The sequence below is a fragment of the Podarcis pityusensis genome (assembly GCF_964106645.2).
Source record: "Podarcis pityusensis genome assembly, chromosome: 8".
In the NCBI taxonomy this organism is placed as follows: Eukaryota; Metazoa; Chordata; class Lepidosauria; order Squamata; family Lacertidae; genus Podarcis; species Podarcis pityusensis.
Window position 1 is genome coordinate 24,451,934 of NC_138033.1, and position 18,841 is coordinate 24,470,774.

The 18,841-nt window shown below is 47.3% G+C and overlaps 1 protein-coding gene and 1 long non-coding RNA gene across 2 annotated transcripts in view; both read right to left on the reverse strand.

Annotated features, from left to right (window-relative positions):
- Positions 1-18,841, reverse strand: part of AHDC1 (AT-hook DNA binding motif containing 1) — a 194,930-nt gene that overhangs the window by 174,207 nt on the left and 1,882 nt on the right.
- LOC308482582 lies at positions 13,859-18,806 on the reverse strand. The gene is made up of 2 exons (XR_013989336.1): positions 18,717-18,806; positions 13,859-16,056 (listed from the first exon to the last, which is right to left on the reverse strand). It is a non-coding gene; the product is annotated as an uncharacterized lncRNA (long non-coding RNA).

The following is an 18,841-nucleotide window of genomic DNA, read 5'->3' on the forward strand; positions in this document are numbered from 1 at the left end:
AGGCAGAAGATTTACTATACTGTACGTTGCACAGGATCAACTTTCTACCAGGCTGGCAAGCAGGGGGAGGGGGTGAAAACCACCTACAGAGCCTCTGCATAGTTTCAGGGGGCTGTTGAGATCAACTCCCCTATTCCAGCCACTGTTCCTGTATTTTCATCATCATGTGCCTTTTGCTACTGCTCCTATCTTGCTTTCTACATCACCGGAGCAGTCAGTTTTTACCCAGAACCCCTTGCTGGCAATCACACCTGGAATTTGGTTTGGAAAATCCATGAACTAAAAGCAACTTCATTACCAGAGTTACGTGCATTAGACAAAATTTTGATCAAAGTTTGCTCCTAGATAACACTAATTCTGCGCCATGGGGGGGGGGGGTCCTGATCATTTTGTACAAATTTGAAGATACCTGCACATATTTGCTTATTTTGGATAACTTATCTGGCATTTGCTAGCCCGTGCAGAAGAAGGGGAGAGTACTCCAATTTCCACCTTCTTTCTGCTTAGTTCCCTCTGCTACCGCCCAGTTCCAGCATCAGGCATTGTCTACAAATTTTCAAGCTAGTCATGAGGACTAGAAACCTGATGGAATTTAAATAAAAACTAAAGCCAGGACTTTATACGCCCAGAATGCCAAATGCTAGGCTACCACGGCGCAATCACAGAATAACACACAGCCCTGAGCACTATCATCTTGATACTAGGGTGCCCAACATTTAGTCAACAGGGAACTCCCAAAACGAAGGAGCAACAGCTCCCAAAATCTCCCACGTGCCTCGTTTGGTTGACAAAGAGGGCACAAGAAACTCAGGTTGCTCTGGATTCATGCAGAATCGCATTACCACATTTACCTAACAAAGAAGAAGCTGGTGCAAGATCTTCCTGCGCCTGAGGTGAAGGCTTCCATGCCAACTGGCATGACCTAGAAGGAGTCCTGCTAAAAATGCAACAGGGTGGAAAATCAGAAGGTTCCTGTAGTTTTGCAATAACGCTGTTGCGGCAAGGGCAAAGCCAGCCTCCAGGCCTTTAGGAGACGCCTTGGATGTGCAACCACAGCCAGAGACTTTGCAGCATTTCAACAAACCGAGTCAACCGGTAGAACCCTCGCCAGAGATTTGAGGGGTGTGGTGAAGGGCACTGCCTAGGGGCGACCACAAGAATCCTGCAATCCTTGCCTCTGCCCTCCTCAACCCCAGCCCACCCCCACCTGAGCTCCAGCTCCCACAATGGAAACCTGAGGTAGGCCGAAAAGGAGCAATCACCATTCCAGGCAGCAGCGGCCTCTCCTGTTTCAGGCTCAGCTCCCAGGAGAGCTGGGGCAGGCTTTGTTCAGGAATTGGAGAATGGGCCAGAGAAAGAGAGAGAGAGAGACATGGTCCCTGCCAGCGCTTGTGTTTCACTCTCATGGAATGCTGAGGAGAGGGGAGCGGAGCAGGAAGACAGCCCCCCCAGCACCCCCCACCCCAAACAAAGGGCTTTGGACAAGGGGAAGTGAGGGAGGGTTGCGGGGTTACAGCTCAGAAGCAGAAGGTATTTGTGCTAGGGTAGGGGTGCAGGATGAAGGCTGGCTTTTGCAAGCAAGTTTTAGTCAACTACTGGGCATGTAAGGGAATGTGGATACTCACATGGGGGTAATTGAAGGACCATTAAGTTTGGGGGCACACTCATCCACGTATACACCACGGGTATCTGTTGAGGGGAGCATGTTCATCAGCCCCCCATCCAGAAGAAAGTTCCAGAGAGTAAATTTCAGTGAACTGTATGAAACACATGTATCAAAGGAAGTGGCCTTTGCAGGATTGGAGCTGAGAGTTCAGCTTCTCACTACTTAATACCCCTTGCCAAGGCATCTTAGAAGCACAGCACCTTCCCATATACTTCATCATTGGAGCCATTATCGTCAGCCAAGTCCCATTAAAGGCAAATCCACAACTGTCGAACCGCTCCGTGCACCCACTAGGGTTTGGAGGAAGGTCAGCAATGCACAAGGGGATTCCAGGACCTGCTGTTATGTGGCAGAAAATGGCATGGTTCTGCAGAAACCAGCATGAATGAAAAACTGGGGGGATTTCCCTTTGCACATAGGATAAGGCTATTAATGGCTACTAGCCACGATGGCTACATTCTGCTTCCACAGGCAGAACACCAGTCGCTGTTGCTCTCAAGCTATGATTGGGAGCTTCTCATAGACATCTGGTTAGCCACAGTGAGAAAAGGATATTGAACTAGATAGAGGGGGCTTTGGCCTGATGCAGCAGGGCTCTTCTTGTGCCCTTAATATTGTGCTGAAGGTGGGATCCACTGCAGAGGATCACTTAACACCACCTCCAAATTATTTCCCAATCACAACCAAGGCATTAACATGCATGGAGGAAGTGGGACACTGGAAATGATAGAAAAAGGAAGAGGGTCTGTATTCATGCACACAAGGACGTGGACCCTGGGCTACAGAACACGCCATGATAAAACGGTTTCAGTCAGCTGAAATTATAAAACAAGGTTCTTGGTCATGTTTATGAAGATGCCACTACATTTCCTATACTTGAACCAAAGGAGGAGGGTACTCTTCTCCAATCATAACAAAACATCCTCTTGCTGGCTTCACAGGGATATGGAATCATGAGTAGAAGTGAGATTTGAAGTACACCTGCACTTCCCTTGGGGCCTTTGGAGGAAGGGGCAGGAAGAGAGGGAAACCACATATTTGTGCAGAGTATTTGCTAGCTGGCTGCCCCATCTGTCTGTTTTACACAAGCTTCTTCCTGCACCACTATCCCCTCTTTCAGAGAGAGAGAAGGATGGAAGGAAAACAATTGGGGAGGGTGGGAAGAAGAGAGAAGGAGGGAGAAATGAACAGGAAAGATTCCAACCCACCCAGGCCTGTTCAAATATTTAGCATGTGCTTGCTAGGTGTTTCTGCTGCCTTTAGGGTACCTTGGTGTTTGAAGCATCAGAGAGCAAAGAAAAGGAAAAATCGGGGGGGGGGGGGACAGAGAGAAGAGAAAGAAGAGGTAAAAAAAAAAAATACAGAATGGACCAGCAGAGAGTGCGAGAGGAAGCTTTCTGGATTGTGTCCATCTCCATTTAACGACTAGCATTATGAGCACTAAGGAGTACAGATGGCTGCAGTGCAGAGCTAAGGGCAGAGCTGGGCACCTGGGGGAGCAGGGGGTTAAGAGCAGAGAGAGAATGACTCCTCAAATTGCACCTGGAAAGCCTCCGAGTTGGGGAGAGGAAGAGAGCAGAGGCCTCCAGTGAGGATTTACACATTGGCTGGAAGGGGGGTGGGGAGGGAGAAGAGAGGCCTCTGGAATTTACCTTTGATCAGTCAGGCAGAGATGCCAGCCATGTGTTGAGCTGCACACCACTGACCCTGCAGACCCACATACCTTGCGCTCCAGGGAGCCCAGGGATATAGGTAGCAGTTCCCATTCTTGCTCACAAGGAGATGGCAGCTAGGGTTACACTAAGCAGGTCCCTCCAGGCTTGGATCCTGTTCCATTACAGTTCACATCAGGCATTTCAGGAGGACATCGCCCCCCCCCCACGCCAGCCTGGCTGCCTCAGACACCTCCCTCCTCGCCCCCCCCCCCGAGTCCTCTTCCCAGCAATCTGTATTCCTCACAGACTCAGCAACCGCACACACAGCTACCTCCGAGCTGCCCAATGGCTCCCGTGTGACCCGGGGGACAGCAGGCAGCTGTGACACTTCAGTAGCCAATGTGAGCAGAAGGACTCTCTGCCTCGCTTTCCTTTTTCCTTTTTTTAACTAGCGCATTAAATGGCACTTTCGGCAAGGGGGGGTGCGTTACTGTCTGCCCTTGCTCTCTTTGTCTGCCCCTCATCCCTTCCAATATGGAATCTGACCCCTCATTCCCAGCTTATTCCTCCAGAGGGTTGTCAGCCATTCAGAGGGTGTTTTATAAAAAAACAACAACCACACACCCCAGTCCAAAATAAGCTTCCTACTTATAAGGGGGTCGAGTTCCACTGGTATTTTGGTTGTTTCATGAAGGAAATAGAAGTTGTGAAGGTTTGGAACTGTGCATCTACACTAACTTTGATGAATCGTGCCTTCAATCTCAAAAAATAAAAATAAACGTTGAGGACTTCTGGAGGCAGAAAAGAGCAACTGCAACTTCTCCCGCCTCCCAACCACACATAAACTTTTGGTATTGTAGAATTATAACACACAGTCTTGTTGATGCCCGTTCTGGAAACAACATGCAGAGAAATAAAAAGGTAGCCAACCCGATGTCCAAAATATCTGGAGGGCACTTGCTTGGCAAAGGCTAGTCTAACACAAATCATTACGGACTAGTGACTTGTTTGTCAGCCCATTTCTTATACTGTAATACTCAAATTAATGCAAGCAGAGACTCACGACTATGGCAGTAGGGTTGCAATTGTCCTTCTTGGGTCTCCCACACACGACAACTGCCACATTTTAACAAAGCAAAGCTTGCTTCATGGCTACTATGAAAAACATGAAAAGCAAACTCCTTAACAGACGGCCAGGTGCTTAGGGGGCTGTGCAGCTCAGAAAGGGAATCCACACACCCTCACTGGTTATAAGTTAGAAAGCAATGCTGGTAAGGGAAAGAGCCCACAGGACCAACGGGGAGGGAACACCTTTCCTTAAGGTAAAGCACCACAACAGAACAGAGCACCTAAGTGGCCCACACAAGCCAGCAGACTGCGATGGAAAGCAGAAAGCCCACAAAGGAGGCTAAGCAGCCAAAAAAAACCAAGAAAAAGAGGGCTAGGGGTACATTAGTTCCTTATCTCACACACAATTGACACCAGGGGCAATGGGATAGCTCAGTCGGTAGAGCATAAGCCTCTTAATCTCAGGGTCGTGGGTTCAAGTCAAATGCTGGGAAAGAGATTACTGCATTGCAGGGGGTTGGACTAGATGCCCCTTGGGTGCCTTCCAACAATTCTACGATGCTGGAAAGCCTGGGGAAGACACAGCTAGACAACATTACCTGCAATGTTGGTGGGATGGGGCCGCAGCTCAGGGATGGAGCACATGCTCTGCATGCAAAACATCCCAGTTTCAATCCCTGCAGAGCCACTGCCAGCCAGTGTAAAACAGGGGCAGCCAGTAGTACCCTCCAGATGCGCTATTGTGTTGTCTTCTCCCTAACATGCTGCTGTTACAAGCCACATATCCCCAGCTCCAACGAATACTTTGCACAGCCCTAGGAAAGAATGCCCCACACGATGGGTTTTCTGCCTGTTCCCACCAAAGCCCATTCCATGCATTTGCAGCCCTCGTCAGCCTCTATCCACCCGTTCCACAAACCCAGCCGAATTCTTCCTTCCTTCCCCCTCGTCTCTCCGCCACTACCATAAATAAACCCTTTTTCCACACTTGGCATGTGCCCTCTGCACTCTCAGCTCCTCACCCGCAAAGTTCTACTTATTTAGCCTCTTCTGCTGCTGTTCCTTCAAGCCACCATGGGTAACAAAGGCGGGGGGACAGGGAAGGAAAGATAATCACAAGTAAATTCATTCCATTTCGATGCCAAAACAATTGAAGAGCCCAATCTGACAAAGCATTAAAGGTCATTGTGATACCCCAAAATGCAACCCCCTTAACACATCACAAACATTCAGACTACATGGAACAACCTCCCCCTCTGAAATAAGGCAAGAACCAAATGTGATGCGTTTCCAGCCCTGGCTAAGAACCCTACTTACTTTCCCAGGCCTTTGCAGACCATTGATATCGGCTGTTTTATTTTGAGTCTGCACTACTGCTGCTGCAATGAGTGATTTAAGGTATTCTGATATATTTTAATATTGCTGGAAGCCACCTTTTGTGGGTTGTTTTGTGTTGTTGTTTCTGTAGGAGTTTTTTACACATTTTAAAACAAATAATACAAACACATTGCAAAAAGGACACAGTGTCAGAAAGAAAGAGCTACACCCCCTTAAAGAGAGTCTGTATCTCCCAGCTTTTGCAAAAAAGAAAGGGATGCTGCCCACTATTTTTATTTATTTATTTTACAAAATTGATATACTACTAACCAGAACAAAAGACATCTAAGCAGTTTATGCTAGTGTATGTAGGTATTGGGGACGCCAGAACTTAGGACTTGCTGATCAGAAGGTTGGCAGTTCGAATCCCCACAACGGGGTGAGCTCCCGTTGCTCAGTCCCTGCTCCTGCCAACCTAGCAGTTTGAAAGCACGTCAAAGTGCAAGTAGATAAATAGGTACCGCTCCAGTGGGAAGGTAAACGGCGTTTCCGTGCGCTGCTCTGGTTCGCCAGAAGCGGCTTAGTCATGCTGGCCACATGACCCAGAAGCTGTACGCCGGCTCCCTCGGTCAATACAGTGGTACCTCTGGTTACATACTTAATTCGTTCTGGAGGTCCGTTCTTAACCTGAAACTGTTCTTAACCTGAAGCACCACTTTAGCTAATGGGGCCTCCCACTGCCGCCGCGCCACCACTGCACAATTTCTGTTCTCATCCTGAAGCAAAGTTCTTAACCCGAGGTACTATTTCTGGGTTAGCGGAGTCTGTAACATGAAGCATATGTAACCTGAAGCATATATAACCCGAGGTACCACTGTAAAGCGAGATGAGCGCCGCAACCCCAGAGTTGCTGTGGCGGCAGTGGCGGGCTCCGCTCTGCGCCGGGAGAGAGCCACCCGGCGCAGAGCCCGCCCACTGCTGCTTCGGATGCAGCAGCAGGGGTGGCGGGCTCCGCTCTGCTCCAGGCTGCTTTCTCCCGGCGCGGAGCTGCCCAGCGTATTAGGCGACTGGGCTTAGAAGACGAACCCCCAAATTGCAGCTGCCAATTTGGGGGGTCATCTAATACGCCCAGTCGCCTAATACGCCGGAATCTACGGTATACCTCCTTACACCAGCTGCTGGGAATTGCAGGTGGGCAGAGTGCTGTTGCACTCAGGTCTGGCTTGCAAGCTTCCCATAGGCATCTGGTTGGCCACTGTGAGAGCAGGATGTTGAACTAGATGGGTCTTTGGCTTGATGCAGCAGCGCTCTTCTCATGTTCTTATGCACCATTGAGTAATTACAGTTGTACCAATTTTTCCTTTTCTGCTAAAAAAAGAATGCTAAAAGCAAAAGAAGCCACACACAAAATCTCAAAATTATTTTATTTTTATTTTTTTAAAAGAGAGACAAATATAAATGCAAGCTGAATGGTGGCAAACAGGGTGCAAGAGGAGAAGGACTTGGATTTCAAGGTTGCAGAACAGGTTCTTTTCTCTTTTCTCTACCGAGGCAACCTAAACTCATTGTTAAATTCAAATGCTGCTGTTGTGAAATCCACTGATAGAGCTTGTACACCTTCCTTCCTACAACAAAGCAGCATGCAGTTCTTGTTTGCTATCAATTTCTTTGTGCTTGCTTCAGCTCTACACCTTTCTCTTCTTATATTCCTGCTGGAGTTGTCTGACTTAAGAGGGCAGTCAGTTCTTGAGCACTGTAGACGTGGGGTGGCGAAATGCCCTCCAGATGCTCACAGACTACAGTTCCCATCATCCCCCAACACTGGCCATGCTGACTGAGGCTGATGGGACTTGGCGAAACTGTTGTTCAAAATGCAAGTGTACCCATCTTCTCTCAGAAACAGATTTGCGTTCTCACCCATGCTATCAACGTACAGACCTCCGAAAATTGGAAAAAAGTTTGAAGGTGCCCTCAGGACAGAGGACTGGATCTTCACTAGGAGTTTTGTACCCAGCTGTATTATTAATTATTATTATTATTATTATTATTATTATTATGCTTCTGCTTCAGTGGAGGAAAGCAGATGAGCCGCCCCCCTTTCATACAATGTAGATATCCAGAACTTGTAGGAAAACTTAACATATTTGCCATGTCCTACCTTGTAATCTCAGAGAACTCTTGATAAACACAGGTCACATCCCCACCATATACTTAATGTACCTGGTTTCCCCCGCAATAGTCCTGCAAACCATAGTTTACCCCTGACAAAGTTGTAATTCTATGCAGCCTTAACAAAACTACAGTTCCCAGGACTCTTTGTGGAAAACCATGTATGATATGCAGGAAGCCAAACAGTACAGTCCTGAAGTGAAATAATGAACTGTGCCACTTGAGGCTGTTATGTGTGGGATCATGTTACTGAAGAAAACCCCAAGGAAAATCTCATTACAGAGTTTTAAAAAAAAAATACTCAGAACCTCTCTTTGATGTTAGTTTTTTGTTTGACATGCAGAAATTTCTCCCTCCCACCCCTCAAATATGATATTCCCAGTCCCCTGCAGCCTGAAGTAGTACAGTCCATTCAACCCCCTCATTCGACTGCATAGGTGGACTAGGTCCCTGAGCTTTTCAGCCAATGGAGCTGGGTTCCCTGCAAATGTGCTAAAAGGCTGTGCTCGCCCCGCCCCACCCCCACCAGCAAAGCCCCCAGCGGAATTTCAACTTTGCTGTGTATTGCATGTGTTTTCAAACCCCACCTGCTGATCCCATTCACAATCCCCTTTGAGCAGCAGTGTAACCAAACACCAGCTCCCACATACCAACTGGTGGGTGCCATTTGGGAACAGCTAGCAACCCTTTCCCTTGAGGAACAGGAGCTGCAGATTCTCACTAAACGGCATCTCCGCCATCATTTAGCCAGCACCATCCTACTCTGCTATGCACCTGGATCTGCAACACCAGCTGCCTCTCCGAACTCCCTTTCCTGCGAGGGCCGCCCCATCGTCCACTCCCATACCTCTCCAAAGCACCACCACATTATCCACCTTTGGGAGCAAATATGCACCAGCTAACTAAGGCTGTGGAAAAAACATCCAGGTGTGTTTGCACCGCCTTCTACTGAAGTTCCAGGGTAGGGAAGAGTGTGGGTGAGCGAAAGAGAGATGTTCCTCCATGCTGATAGTGAGATCAGAGGAACACAGGAAGCTGCCTTAGGTCATGTCAGATCATTGGTTCATCCGACTCATTATTTACACTGACCAACAGCAGCTCTCTGGGGTTTCAGGCACAGATTCTCTCCCAGCCCCACCTGAAGATGTCAGGGATTGAATCAGGGACTTTCTGCATTCGTGGCAGATGCTCAACTGCTGAGCTGTGGCCCCTTCTCCTAAATCTCATCATCTCAAAGTCACCAGTTCACATCCCAATGTCATTGCTTCTCAACCTCCTCCTCCCATCTACCGCATGGAGATAATACTGGCCTGCTGTGTTGTATTCAGGTACAGTGAATTAGCCGTGCACTTTCCCCTTTAGCGCAGCTCGGACTCCGAATGACACTCCCTCCTAAAGGGATAGTCAGTGTGGCACTCTCCCCATCAGCCCTGGCCAGCATGGCCAACTGTCCACCAATGTCTGGACCCAAGCCCAACAACATGTCTGCCATTCCCACTTTATTACATTTTGAAATGTTCGGTTTTTTTCCCCTTGAACATTGATTAAGCTGCCCTGGAAACATTTATTTAAAGAGAGATGTAAATTTATTAACAAAACAATAAGATGCCCCAGCATCAAGGGTTTTAAAATTGGAGATTGTCTACAGCCTAACTCTAATCTGCTCTGCTGTGGCTGTTGCTCTCACCTGCCTTTAATTATTTTGATGCTGTATTTTGAATTTTTTAATTGATTACTGCATGCTGTGTATTACTACTACTACTACTACTACTACTACTACTACTACTTATTAGATTTCTTACCCGCCCATTAACATAAGGTCCCAGGGCAGGTTACAGCAATTTGAAAATACCTTATTTTTTAAAAAAAACAGTATAAAACAAATTACAGCCAATAGAATATACTGTGGCACCTCTGGTATCTTTAGGCCACCTCTGGTAACAGCATATTAAAGGCAGGCTCCCAGTCCAGTTCAGGAGAATAAAGTTTTTAGCTTGATGCTTGCAGGGCACCAATACTGGTGCCTCATAAGCCTGGGGAAGAGAGTGTTCTGTAAATGGAGCAGCAGCAGCACAAAAAAGGCCCTTATCCCAGTCTGCACCTACCTACAGTCATACAGAGGAGAGCCTTCTAAACGGAGCTGAAAAATTAAGACAGGTTCAATGGGAAAAGGCGGCCTTTCAAGCGGACGACAGGTTACATCAGGGCTGTATGAACATTAGCCTTGCAGGACGTAATTTGTTTTTTTATGGGATCCGCTGTCCAGGGTCTGGAGCAAATCAATGGCTTAAAGCAAGTCAATGCACAGTTCAGAATTATAGAACTGGGTGCCCCTGTGCAGGCACACCCTCAGCCCAGGAACTGAGCTCAGGGCCCTTACACGCTACAAAATCCACTCCTTGTCTTCCCCTCCCCATGACGTTTATTGCTTTAGCAGCATAATTCAGGAATACAACAAGTCTTCTTGTGGTTGCTTTGGAAGTCCATTTCCGGTTTACCCCAGATCATTACCAGGATATCCTGATCTCTATTTTGCCTACCTCTGGGCTACAATGAAAGGTTCACCTAGGCCTGAAGCATCTCCGATTGACACCCATGCATCCTTTTCTCAAAATACACCCAAGTACAAGTACATGACAGTAACCACAATTTTCTACAGACAGCAAGTGACGCCATCCATCCATCCCCCGCTCGCTCGCTCTGTTTTAAAGGCCTCATAATTACAGCAATTATTTACTACAGTAATTACAGCTTAGGGAAGAAACAGAAGTGAAGTAGTTATGGGGCAAAATAATTCAGATACAAATACTTTGGGTTTAAAACAACATCAACAGAAGAACAACATGAACATACTCCTGAATCCTGCTCTATTAACCTCTTAGCTGGTGTCATCTTCTGAAGTTCATATGGCACTGTATGGACACAATGTCAAAGGAGAAACAACATAGTATTGCCAGGGCCGATCCTACCATTAGGCAGAATGAGGACGCTGCCTCAGGCAGCTGATTTTGAGTATAATGAAAGGACAGCAAATTGCTGGTTACTTAATTTATTGTTTTTGTATTTTTACCGGCAGGGAGGGGGGAAAGGTGCTTGTGGTATTTTCTGCCTCGTAGAAATAACTTGGCCGCCCTTGGATGCTATGCACCTTGACTCAAGTGGGCGAGGGACACTATTTGATTCTCTGCCTTAGGCAGCAAAATATCTTAGGCCAGCCCCAAGTATTGCTCCCTGGGATGTCTAATACAAAGATATGGCTGGGCTTCAAAATGCCAAAACTTCTTATACAAGAAGAGCTGGAAGATTTACAAGGTAATCCCAGCCATGTCTACTCAGAAGTAAGTCCTGCTGAATTCAATGGGGCTTATTCCTGGGTAGGTAGGGATCAGAGTTCAGCTTTAGTGTATTTAACCCTGAAAGTAATTAATACTTTACAAACATTTTGTGGAAATATGCCTAAAGACAGGATTTTTGTTTTGGAACCAAGTGCTGTAAAACTTGCCAGAAAGGATATCTATTTCTTTAAAATATTCAGATCAAAAAAACTAGAAAAGCTAACAAAACCAAGGTAACACCTTAATACCAATTTCATTAGAAGTCTATCCTTTCCTTCCTCTAACACAAAGTTTCCCAAACTTGGGTCTCCAGCTGCTTTTGGACTGCAACTCCCATTATCCATAGCTAGCAGAACCAGTGGTCACGGATGATGGGAATTATAGTCTAAAACCAGCTGAAAACCCAAGTTTGGGAAACCCTGCTATAACGAAAGGATGGGGAACCTCTGGCCCTCTGGAGGCTGTTGAACTACATTCCCCACCATCCCTGACTATTGGCCATGCCAGTTAAGGCTGATGGGAGTTGGGAGTGCAACATCTGGAGGGCTAAAATTTCCCCACCCCTGCTCCAATACAACAGGCACCAGAGACGCATCTGCTCAGGAGTCACAGCCAACTGTTCCTTTCCAACTCTACAGTTCTATGATACCTCCTGGTTCATTCCTGGTGTAGGATACTTAAGTTTTGGTCAGCTGATAGAAGCATGAATTGTCCCTGCAGAGAAAACACTCCTACTTCACCTGATCCAAGCCAAGCCAAAACAGACCCCAGATCTAACTTAAAATAAGCACCACCTAAACTCATAACTATGCTATGCTGCATGACTGATACTAGAACTAGGCATGCAAGCTTTAGACCCAGTTAGACTCTGGAGCTTTATCACCCAATAAAGCATCAAGGGAAAGGCAAGTACATTTTTGCCCCAAGACACCAGCCCTGCTATGGTCCCCAGCTGTTTGCTTACTGCTAGCCACATAGCCTGGCAAGGGTCTGTAGCAGTGCATGTATCTTGGGAGCACCAAGTCAATGCTCTCAATCCCTGGATTGATACCTAGATGGGTATCGTGGGTAAGGAATATAGCTCAGCAGCAGAGTTGCCTTGCATGCAGAAGATCCCAGGTTCAGTCCCTAGAATCTCCAAATAGGACTGGGAGAGACTCCTGCCTGAAATCCTCTCAGTTAGTATAGAAAATAGTGAGCTTGTTGGACCAATTGTTTGACTCAGTATAAAGGCAGCAACCTATGTTAGCTAGCCTTGAGAAGACCACTACCTTCTCTGTGGAACAGCAGGAAAGACCAAATTCCAAAGCACCAAGGCTGAAGCCAAAGCTGATTCTTTTAAGAGGGCATGCATAGAATTAGCCACAAATGCTTTTGTAACAGGCACTAGAGTCAAACACTCCAGTAGGAAGGGATGTTGTTCAGTGGCATAGAATTTGCTTGAATGCAGAAGGTCCCAAGTTCAATCCCTGGCATCTCCAGGTAGGGCTGGGAGAGACTATTGCCTGAAACCCTGGAAAGCCACTGCCAGCCAGCATGTGGACCAAACTGAGCTTGATGACCAATGGTTTGAGTCAATATAAAGAAGCTTCCTGTGTTCCTATAACTGTAGCAGCACCCAAAAGCCTGGTTGACTGCTAATTTGCAAAAGAAATGCCAGTAGACAGATATTTTTAAACTAGCATTTTACTGTAAAGGGAAACAACTATAAACAAATACATCAGCATACGTTTGGATATACGTTGTGGTAGAATGCACCACATATTAAAGTTTTGTGTTCTAGCTTGCATCTAAGAGAAATCCACAATTTGATGCACTTGACACTAGAGACTGAGCTCAAGAAGAGGTTGCCCCTTATGACAGAGGTCTGCAGGTTAGGCATGGAAAGAGACCTGGGTAATAACCCTCAACTCCTTTACAGTGAATAAGCCACACTGAGGATAATGGGATTTGCTTCCAAGTAAACATGCATCAGATTTGTGGCCTACAGTTCTTGTAGGGGAGATGCCACCACTAGGAATAAACATGCAGCTACATCCATGCAATGGGGCTTTTCATCACAACGATCTGTACAAAGTACTAGCCCATGCTCACATCCAACAACGTGCGATACTCATTCGTTCAGAGGATCATACAAGTTCAAGAATCTTGTGTCTTGTCTCCCGTAACCCCATCACACATGCAGCATGAATCATGCACCATGGTCACCATATTCATGCTACACCACAAACGAGGCAGACAAAACGCTAATACGTCAATGGCCTGAAGAACACTGTCAGTTTCCATGAACCATGACCAGATTTTGCATTGCTGTTGTTTTTTTTAAAAAAAGTGTGACTTAACTTTTTGAAGTGGATGCTGAACTCTTAACAAAAACCCACTGTGACCTTTGGAGGGGACAGCGATAAGATAGGAGCCCCGGAAGCTGCCATATACCAAGTCAGACCATGGACCCATCTAGCGCAGTATTGTCTACACTGATTGGCAGCGGCTGTCCAAATCTTCAGGAAAGGTTCTCTCCTGGTCCCACTTGGAGATGCCAGTGATTGAACTAGGGTTCTCCTGCATGCAAAGCAGATGCTCCACCACAGAGCTACAACCCTTCCCAATATCAAGAATACTTAAATCACAAGTCTTTGACTATCCAGAATATTACTATACTATTTTATTTTTTAAGGTCATGTTTGAATGAGAGAGGTTGATTAATTGCTTCAAAAGCATAAAGCAAGCATCCCCCTTTGCCAGGGCTGGCAACATGCATGATGAGGAACTTGCAAGTCCATGGATGCAGATTATCCAAACTGACTAAATTTAACCCCTTTCTCCTAGAAGGGAAAACACACACATGTCAAACGTGAAAACAGCAACAGCCCTCCTCCTCCCCTCTGTTATCTGTTTGCTCCAAAGAAAGGAGGGTGGAATCATCATATGAGGAATTTTGCAATTTCCAAGGATGTGCAGAATATCTAGCGGAGTCTCTCTCTTCTCTTGGCCTGCACAACTTATAACCCACCAGTCAGACTTGTCAGGTGCTTTGACATTCCCATATCTCTGGGCAGGTGGCAAAATAACAACACGGGATATGGATGCCCAGCAGGGTGGCACGCATGGTTGGCAGAGCACATTCACTTTAGCAATGCACTAACTGAGCAGGGCTACGCTACCCACCACTCATCCACAACCACCAGTGCAAGAACCAGGCATCCCAACCCTGGTGCCCTCCAGATATAGTTGGACTCCAGCTCCTATCATCTCCAAACCATATGGTCAGGGATGATGGGAGTTGTGGTCCAGCAACACCTGGAGGAAACTAAGTTTGGGAAAGGTTGCTTTAGAATAATCTTACTTGTTAACCACCACCAGAATCCCTAATCTCCACAATAGGGACACTCTCAGTCTAGAAAGTAAACATACTCCTCTTCCTCACGTATCACCCAAATGAATTCCTACCATAAACAAGGTGGGACAGAAGCTTCAAGCAATGGGTTTGGAGCACTATTAAGGGTGACAGACAAACAGGCCTAGCTCCATGGTTGGCATGATCTACTAGGTAGGTCTCCTGCAAAAGCTTGCCAAAATTATAGGCAACTTTCCTGCAAATTCTGCCTCTGGTTTTAGTGTGCACTGTCTCAAGTTGCTCTGGCCCTACTCTCACTCTTCCACCACATCAGTGCAACTTTTTTTAAAAAACAACAACAACAACCCACCTTTATTTATCCTTATTTCCAATGACAACAAGAGGTTCCCATACTGTTAGTTCCCCTTGCTATTTGAATTGATGAATTGGTCCTGAAGCACCTTGAAACATCTCTGCTCAACAACTCCTTGGGATTTGTTTTAACAGGTAAGATAGTTCTATCCTGGCTGAGAGAGCCGTGGTATCCTGTGAAGTTCATGGCACCGACCAACCAACAGGTGACCACATAGAAGGCTCCTACAAAACAGAGACCCGTTCTAATATTAAACAACCGCCCCCAACCTGGTGGCTTCCAGGTGGTGTGTTGGGACTACAAATCCCATGACCCACTGATCACGCTGGCTAGGGTTGATGGGATTTTAGTCCCAAATAGACATCTGGAAGGAACCAGGTTGAGCGGGAAGGCTGCTTCAGCACTTCAGCTAAAAGTTCCATAGGAAGGCCTGTTGCCCAGAGGACTCATTCATCACAAGCTGGAATACAGGCCAGAGGTGTTTTTAGATTGAGATTCCCAAACCACTCAGCACTCTTCATCCCCCTCACATTCTTGCCAGAGCATGCACCCAAGGCAATATGACCTGGACATTATTCCACACAGCTAGAATTATGCCTTTGGACAAGGCCTTGACGTACACACCCCAACCAAACAGGAAGTAGCTTCCGCACCATCACCCCTATTCCCAGGCCCCCATTCCTCAGTCCCGGATCTCATTACAAATACAGTCCTCCCCACAACACAAACCTGTTTATCAAGACACTGGTCTCTTTCTCTGTCTCCCTCTCTCTAGCGCTTTAGAGGCTCCATTTCCACTCGGCTGACACACTCTATTTATAGATGCTTACCATTCTCCCAGATCTTTCTTCAGGATCTCAGCAGAAATAGACCACCCCCAGGTCCCTGAAGCCTCTCTCTGAGGCAGCTAGGGCAAGGACGCCAGCCAGCCCCCTCTAAGCCACCCATAACTTTCCACATACTTCCACCTCCTTGTCTCTGCCCGGCTCCTGTTCCAAAATGTTCCATTATGCCCTTGCCTCTGCCCAAGGCACAAACTAGTCCCCCTTCAGCAAGCCTTTTCAGGCTTCCAGTTGCAATCTATATCTCTGGCACGCAGCCCTAGGACGTCCATAGTCGCGTCCTCAGGTACACCACTGTTAAAGAGAAAGAGAGAGAGAAAGGCGGTGTCACTTAACTGAAAAAAATATACGGCAAGAGCAGGTTTTGATTCTTTCTCAGGGCAAAACTGGCCTAAAGACAGTCACAAGCAGAAACACACAATCAGTGTGTTTGGGCTCATTTGGGGCACAGAGGTGCAACTGAGTAAAGCTTGAATTTGTGGCACACCGTCCCATACAGCCCAGTGGATTGTAGCTGAGCGGCACAGCATCCACTTTGCATGCAGAAAGTTCAACCCCCCGTACCTCTAGGTAGGGCCAGGAGCGACATGTGCCTTAAACCCTGGAGAGCAGCTGCCAGTCAGGGCAGACGATACTGAGCTAGGTAGACCAGCAGCCTGACTTAGTAGAAGGCCGTTTCCTATGTTGCAGTGAGCATATGAAGCTGCTTCCTACAGATCCAGACCACTGGCCTATCTATCCTAGCAACATCTTACACCACAGTGAGCGTTGGTCTCGCACAGAGGTCTTTTGCCACCCAGAGATGCAAGATCCTTTGAACAGGAGCTGCCGAGGACCTTCTGCATGCACGGCATGTGCTCTACCAGCAGAGTGAGGGCCCCTCCCCAGTGGGATGTTTCTTGGCATAAACAGTAAGGAGACACCTAGGAGCTCATTAAAAGCAACTCCACATGTACATCAACCTCCAAACAGAGTGGCTGTGGATTTGCTTTACACCCTTGTAAAGAACCTGAGAATCCAGCTTCAGGACCCTCCCGCTTCCCATGACCGGCACTCTCTCGTCACATACCACTGAACTCAGTCCAGCTGGGGGTGAGAGAACAGACATGTCAAGTCTTAGGCAAGTGAGAAGTGTTCAGACACAGCTCTCCCTTGTTAGTGAAACTTTCTCCATGCAAAGCTATGTCAACAGACCTTGACAACTAAAACCTCAAAGGCTTAATTCAACTATCGCCCAGTGCACCTCATCAGCCAAATTGTTGCAGCTAATTTATTCCTGCATGGGCCCAAGCGTTTTGATTTAGCTTGCTCTGCGAGACAAAGTATAATACAGTATCTAAAGACAGGAGGAGGAGAATCCACCACCCCCAGAAAGAAGGCGGACTCAATTCTCTCCCAGGATGTTTACAAGCTCCACACATCAGACTAAGATTTCCCCATAGGGTTAGACACAAGCACCAAGAAGATGGTTGTAAAGGCTACAGTCCTATGTACATTTACTTGAGAGTAAGTTCTCCTGAGTCCACATGCAGAGAACTTTAGTGCGCAAAATACCAAATTTAAGAAAAGAAGATGACATTCTTTAAGAGAGAGATTGGAAAGCCTTGGGGATCCCCCCCCCAACAGGAAATTCATCTGTGCAACAACACACACACCAGTGTAAGCTGCCTAGAGCTCTTCCAAGGAAGGGCAGGATAAACGAGGTGATCAATAAACAGACACCACACCACGCTTCAGATGCCTTGCCCCATTTTGGCAGGAAGCAAAGTAATTAAGAAGGCTCTGCACAAAATTATAGACTCAGGCTGCAATTCTATGCATGCTTACCTGCAAGTAAGACCCGCTGAAGGTGAGAGAACTAACTTCTGAGTAAAAATAAAAATATGCTCGGGGTTGCACCGCTTCTCCCTCTCACACACACTCAGGTGGCACGTTAGAGCTTTAAAGGGAATCAGTCAGGAACTTCGGTGCCTTCCTTCATTTGATTTAAGCTAGAAACCACCTGCCTTCTAGTGGACAGAACCCTGCTTGGCAGCTGTCACTCAACACCCCACTCCACCCCACCTCCCGCGCGCTTGTATGGAGGAAAGAAAAAGGTTATCCCCAAGTGCTTTATTCTGCCTACTGAAAGAATTGCATTCTCGCACCACCAATTTATTTGCGTGTCCGAGGCAACTGCGCTACAGGTTCGGTTCTCGCCCGCACCCCCACCCACTCCCACAGCTTGCCAACAAACCCCACGCTACTGAGGAGGACCTGTTTTGCAGGATCTTCCTCCTCCACCGCCGTGACCCTTCACCTCTTCCGCCCCCCTCCCTTCTTGCGATCGATGGGTCCCTTCGCAAACTACAGCCACGGTGATCTTGGAGAGGGGTGCCGCGGGGCGGGGGGAGCGCACGAGAGAGAGAAAACAAACTCTACAGAGGAGAGAGGACGCAACTTCACCCTTTCTTTCCCAGGGAGGTTCCGCAGGGCGCTTCCGTCCCCAGTTGCGCCTCCCCGCCAGTCCCCACATGCTGAAATAATAAGGGATTGTTTGCCTTCGAGAGCTTCCACTCCCCCCCCCGCACAACTCCTTCCTTTCTCAAAGCATCTCCTCCTCCTCCCCTCCTCACCCACCGCCTCCCTCTAGTCTCTTCCAGTGCCCCCCCCCCAGCGCGCCAGTAAACAGATCCGCTTACTCCGAGCCTTCTCAAATGCAAACCCTCCTTTGCTTTTTGCGTCGCGCAACCCCCACCCCCATCTGCATGTGCGAAGCCAGATTAATGTTTACACCTAAAGCGATTTCGGGAGCAATTTAAAGAGCGGCGGGGGAGGGGGGGAGAAAAGAAAGTGGCGGCTGATGATCAGCACATTGCATGGGGGGGGGAGAGAGAAAGAAAACAACTGAAGAGGAATCGCTTAGGAAAGGAGAAAGAGGGAGGGAGCGAAGGCAGGAAATAAAAAGAAACAACCTTTTTTTGCGCTTCAAGTGTCTTGCTCCAACTGCCAAGGTTTTGCTCACACTGGTTGAGACAAAAGGCTGCTTCATACGGACTACACACTAGTTGGCTTTTTTATATAAAAAAAAAAATCAAAT